Source organism: Mustela nigripes, chromosome 2 (assembly GCF_022355385.1).
Source record: "Mustela nigripes isolate SB6536 chromosome 2, MUSNIG.SB6536, whole genome shotgun sequence".
Taxonomy (NCBI): domain Eukaryota; kingdom Metazoa; phylum Chordata; class Mammalia; order Carnivora; family Mustelidae; genus Mustela; species Mustela nigripes.
This window is the reverse complement of record NC_081558.1, coordinates 151,117,855-151,123,670: the sequence shown is the minus strand read 5'-3', so window position 1 is coordinate 151,123,670 and position 5,816 is coordinate 151,117,855.

The following is a 5,816-nucleotide window of genomic DNA, read 5'->3' as shown; positions in this document are numbered from 1 at the left end:
ATTTATTTGTCAGAGAGAGAGCGAGCGAGAGCGAGCAAAGGCAGACACAGTGGAAGGCAGAGTCAGAGGGAGAAGCAGGCTCCCTGCGGAGCAAGGAGCCCGATGTGGGACTCGATCCCAGGACGCTGGGATCATGACCTGAGCCGAAGGCAGCTGCTTAACCAACTGAGCCACCCAGGCGTCCCCGATTCTATCAGATCCTTAACAAATGACTCCAATGGACAAGATCAGACTGTATAGCAGGCAGAATTTTTAAATCCATATTCATTAGAAATGAATATTGCGATGTTGCTAGTTCGTAATCTCAAGAGCTTTCTGGGTGAAATAGGACACTGGCCCCCATACGTGGAGGGCAGGGAGAGGCCAAAAGAAGATGTAAACCCCTCCAGATTGGTAGGTGGCAGTTTTGATAAGCAAAGGCATCTTAATTTTAAGGTTCATCTTGGGAGGCAGCAAGAGAGGTGAATCCCCATACCTGTGTGCCAAATATTGAAAGTTTATCTAAAGGACCTCAGTAGGTTCAGTCACGTATACTTGGCAGGTGTTCTCAACAACACATCATTATCTGAAGGCACTGTTCTTGCAGCAGCCTCCAGGAGCAAAGAGAACCCACATTTCAAGGACAGAGAAGGAAGGGAGAGGAGCAAAGGCCCAGCTCATGGGTCAACTGACAGTCATGCTTTTTCTTTCTTTCTTTTTTTTTTTTAGTCATGGCTTTTCAATGAGTTTCCCCAACATGTTTATAAGTAAGTTGCAAATACATGAAACCAAGACATTATGGTTTAAAAGCAGTGCAAGGGTACTTTGAAAACCTCATCTATGCCACTTTGATGATCATCTGGATCCCTCGGAGAGGCAGCTATTTTAAAGAGGGGCTGTCTCAGAATCCATCCAAGGCAGTTTGTTAATTAGCTATCTGAAAGTGGTTCCATAATAGTGTGCCTCCCCCCCACCCCAAGAATCAGCCAGATTCCAGGGGCCCCATGCCCCTGTGACAGCCTCACTAGAGGAACCCCAACTAGTGGCTTACCCCTGGGGTGAAGAAACTGCAGATGCAAACCGCAGCCACTGACCCATGTTCTCTTTTATAATCCCAGTGGGGTTTCTTGAATGATAAGGAAAATCTGTGTTCTAAAATGGCTGACCAGGGGCGCCTGGGTGGCTCAGTGGGTTGGGCCGCTGCCTTCGGCTTGGGTCATGATCTCAGGGTCCTGGGATCGAGTCCCATATCGGGCTCTCTGCTCAACAGGGAGCCTGCTTCCCTCTCTCTCTGCCTGCCTCTCCATCTACTTGTGATTTCTCTCTGTCAAATAAATAAAATCTTTAAAAAAAAAAAAAAAAAAGGCCGGACAAGGCGGGGGGGGGGGGGGGGGGGGGGGGAGGGATGCCAGTCCTGGTCTCAGGTCTCAGAGATGTTCCGGATTTTCCCCCCTGCCCTGCCTGTCCCGGGCGCAAAAGTGCCACATAAATGGAAGTAAAGGTGTATAAATCACCTCCTTTGTGCTCAGGACTCAGGCCTTTGGAGATCACTCTCCTGAGTCCACTGGTGTTAAACCTCTGAACATCCAATATCTCCACGTGCCTGGGTTTTTCCAGGGGCGATTCAGTCCAGGTTCCCTAATAGGATGTCTCTTCCTCAAGGAACCTTCTGATTAAGGGTGGCTGCGCAGTGGAGGAAATGGTCACCGTCTATGCCCCGAGCTCTGGTACACACAATCCAATTTTCTAGATGATGGCCTTTTTTAAAGGCACCATTTAACCCCTCCAAATACTACCTCATCATCTTTCATGGATCTCTCATAATGACAGGATCTCAGAAATGGGAGGTCCTTTTGCAGGCTCTGACTGCCCTGGCCCGCAGTGTGTCTCCCCACGACCTGCCCCAGAGGCATGTGGCTCAAAGCTCACCTACCCGCTGTTCAGAGGCCAGCCCAGTGCTAGTCTCTGCTTCTTTGTTGAGTGTTGAGTTTACACTTGAATGTTCCTGCTTCTTTGTGATGCTAAATCTCAAGTCTTCCAAGTGCGTATTTTTTCTTAGCTGTGACTGTCAGCCCCTCGAGGGCAGAAACCTGCACTCTGGTGGCTTTGGGTCTCTCCTCACAGTCTGCACAGACTAGAACATCCTAGCCTCCAAGGCACATGCACTTGTCCTCTGGCCATATTAGCTTGGTCCTAGTTCCTTAGGAGTTTTCCTCAGAATTCAACATTCCAATGTAGCGCTAACCACCTTCACCTTCATAGACTCTTCTGAAACGTGCGAGACAAAGAGGCAGAGTGGAGGCTGCCCTGCTCGAAGGTGGAACTGAAGCCGGCAAGACGCTCTAACAGCCCAGGGCCCTCTCTGTCTCTTTACCAGAGCCCACGCTGCAAACAACGGTCTTCACTCCAGACCTCCGATCCCATGAATTCCAGCATTCCGATTTGATATTAGTGTACATGTCTTTACAAGCAGCGCCTTCCCCCGTTTAACAACACTGTTTAACTTCCTGTTCTCTTCTATCCTGTGCAACCATCCTAACTACACACCCAGAACGAACATGTACTGGCAAAACCATAGCAAAGTGCACACAGTAAAGGAGAGGAAAGCTCTTTTATAGAGGAAAGGGGACAGTTGGGAAGGGCTGTTACAAACGGAAAGTCCGTTGGATTAAACGGAGAGGTCACAGTATACTGGCTTCTGATTGGCTGATTGTGACGGTCTCTCATTGGCTGGGCTGTTGCCAAGGTGGAGGAGAAAACCTTTTCTTAAATGTAGCGAAGGAGAGTAAAGTGCTATTGACTTGCAAGCAGCCCCTCTCCCTGTTGGGTCTGCAATCACCGGGAATAGTAGGGCATGAGAACTGCCCATCCTGGCCTCCCGACTTCATTCTAAATGAGTTTTTCTTTTATTAATTTTCACAACTTTTAAACTTACGTTTAAATCCTTTCTCAGCCCCTTGCTCAGGCTCTCTGTTTCTGAGTGTTGGTTTGTAAAATAGGACTAAGTACTTAAAATAGTGCCTGGTAGTTGGTGCTATATTTCTTACTTTTTTATTATTGTTTAAAGTTTAATTATTTGGGAAACAAATTATGTCCCCCTTCCTGTGCTTCATGCTCTGGCCACAGTAGTCCTCAAATTTTGTTAAGCACATTCCCTACACTCATCAGCACAAGCTTTTGGAGCCAGTGCCCCTGGTTAGCTTAGGAGACTTGCTCCGGGTTTGTGAAAAAGTATCTCGACCAACTCGACTGTCACTAATTCAAGTTACAAACTAGTTACTAATTCAACTGGCTGAAAGGGTTTCTCCTTCAGCCTAGTAATACACAGATGGGTGCAGAGGGTAGGAGGAAAACAGGATCTGTGTCTGATCCAGGAGGCCTTTTTATTTATTTATTTAAGATTTTATTTATTTTTATTTGAGAGAGAGTGAGTGGGAGAGAGCATGAACTGGGGGATGGGCAGGAGAAAGAGAGAGAAAGCAGACTCCCCTGTTGAGCAGGGAGTGCAATGCAAGGCTTAATCCCAGCGGCCAAGATCATGACCCGAACCCCCCAGCTGCCCCCACTCCTGCAGGCCTTTTTAAATGGGCTTCTGACTGAATATGCCTGGGTTCAGTTCACCTTTTATTTTTAAAGATTTATTTATTTGAAGGAGAGAGAGAGAGCACACACGCACGTGGGTGCAAAGTGAAGGGGGCAGACAGAGAGGAAGAGAGAGAATCTCAAGCAGACTCCACACTGAGCAGGGATCCCAACTTGGGGCTAGATCCCTCAACCCCAAGATCAGGACCAAGCCAAAACCAGGAGTTGGACACCCAACCAACTGTGCCACCCAGGTTCCCCTGAAAGTTCACCTTTTAAACCAGGGATTTAAACAGGACTGTCTTTGAATTTAAGATGAGGATGGGTGAATGTTTGGCAAACCTTTCAGAACTCAGGCTTGAAGCAGTAGCCTGATGCCTTGTGTTGGCCCTTCTGGCATTTAAGGCTTTTCCCTCCCTGTATGAAAAGATTGGGTGTGGACCTTTCTCCTGCTAGAACTCCAGAGTCGAGATCCGCTCTTTACAAGTAATTTGGTCTCTTCGTGACCTTGGGATGGTCACTCACCTTCTGTACTGTTAGAACTTCTCCTGGGAAGATATTACAAATTCATGTGGTAAGCAGCTGGGAGTATTATGGATTTCTTTTTTTGTTTGTTTGTTTGTTTTTGTTTTTGTTTTTGTTTAAGATTTATTTATTTGACAGAGAGAAATCACAAGTAGACAGAGAGGCAGCCAGAGAGAGAGAGAGGGAAGCAGGCTCCCTGCTGAGCAGAGAGCCCGATGCGGGACTCGATCCCAGGACCCTGAGATCATGACCTGAGCTGAAGGCGGCGGCTTAATCCACTGAGCCACCCAGGCGCCCCTATTATGGATTTCTTGATGTAGTTCTTAGTCATCTGTTTTTGACTATATAAAACACTCATCCCCTCCCATGCTCTCTGGCTTCTCCAGGCAAGTGTTCTCTTGTTAACAGCTGCCCACACTTAAGTATGGAAGAATCCAGTGGCTACCAGTTATAACAAGCATGTTAATGGCAGCAAGCCGACAACTAGTGAAGGACCCCAGGTCAGAATTATACTATAGCCTATAAGTTTTAACATTCTTTTTATAACCAGCTTATACTAACTGAGAAACTGTAGCTAGCTGACGATAGATAAGGGAGTCAGCAAGCAGCATAACAGGATAACGAATAGTGAACATCTGTGTTTAACCCGGCTGTTTCTGGCTTCTGTATAATAATGCTTCTAATGCTTTGCTAAGAAATGAAAAATTGCTTAAACCCTCAACTCTAAGGAGCAAGAGGCTGGCTGAGGACAAAGCAAAAGCTGGCGCCTTGCACCCCCCCCCCCTTCACCCGCTCCCCTCCATATGTGTAGCATTATAAATAGTTAACTTGCAGAAATCACAGTCCTGCAGGGTAGGAGTCTCCCTTGGTTTGCACATGTCCTTGAGATTTACAACAAAGAAGTTACCTTACGTTTGATAGCAGGAATGCAACATTTCACCAGGAGAGACTCCCAATTGTCTTTATGTTAGGACCTCATTAAAGGGAAAATGGCCTTGGCTTGATAGTAACCAGGCCTTCAATATCCTGATAGTGCTTTCATTCGCATGCGTGGGCTAACCGGCCAGTTCTGCTTCTGTAAGATTGCTTTGTCTGCTTTCGCACGTGGGTCCCCTGATCCACTCCACTGACGCCAAGTATGCCTGTCCAAACTATCAATCAGTCAGCTCAGCCCCTCCCGAAACTTGTTTGTCCATAAAAACCCGGCACCACCACAGCCAGGTGTGCTCAGCTAGCAGGAGCTGCTGACCACCCGCAGGCGAGCGCTAACCACCCGCAGGCGCCTGCGTAACAATAAAGAACCTCTTGCTGATTGCATCCAGTGGCAATGTTGGATTCTTGGGTAAGGGGATCCGCGGGTCTTTCACTAGCTAGTAAAGGACTGGGGGAGGGGAATAAAGCAGCTGTTTTGGTTTTGAAACATGGACCATACTGGCTTGGGGCTTAGCAAAGATGTGTAGCCTGCATACTTCCCTAGTCTCTTCTTGGCTTATAACAAATAAACCAGTAAACTTCCTGGGTGTGAGAAGAAGGATCCAGTACCCAAGGGCCCAGCTTGGTTGGAAAAGAAGTCGAGTTGGTGGACAAGTGCTAGAAAAGATAAGGCTATTGAGTCTCTAGGAACCAGAGGCCGAGTGACTAAGGTCTGGGTGTCCCCTTAGGCTTCCCCCCTAGTAGTCACAGTATTTTTTCTGATTAGATCAGCTTATTTGCTACTACCACCCAATTGC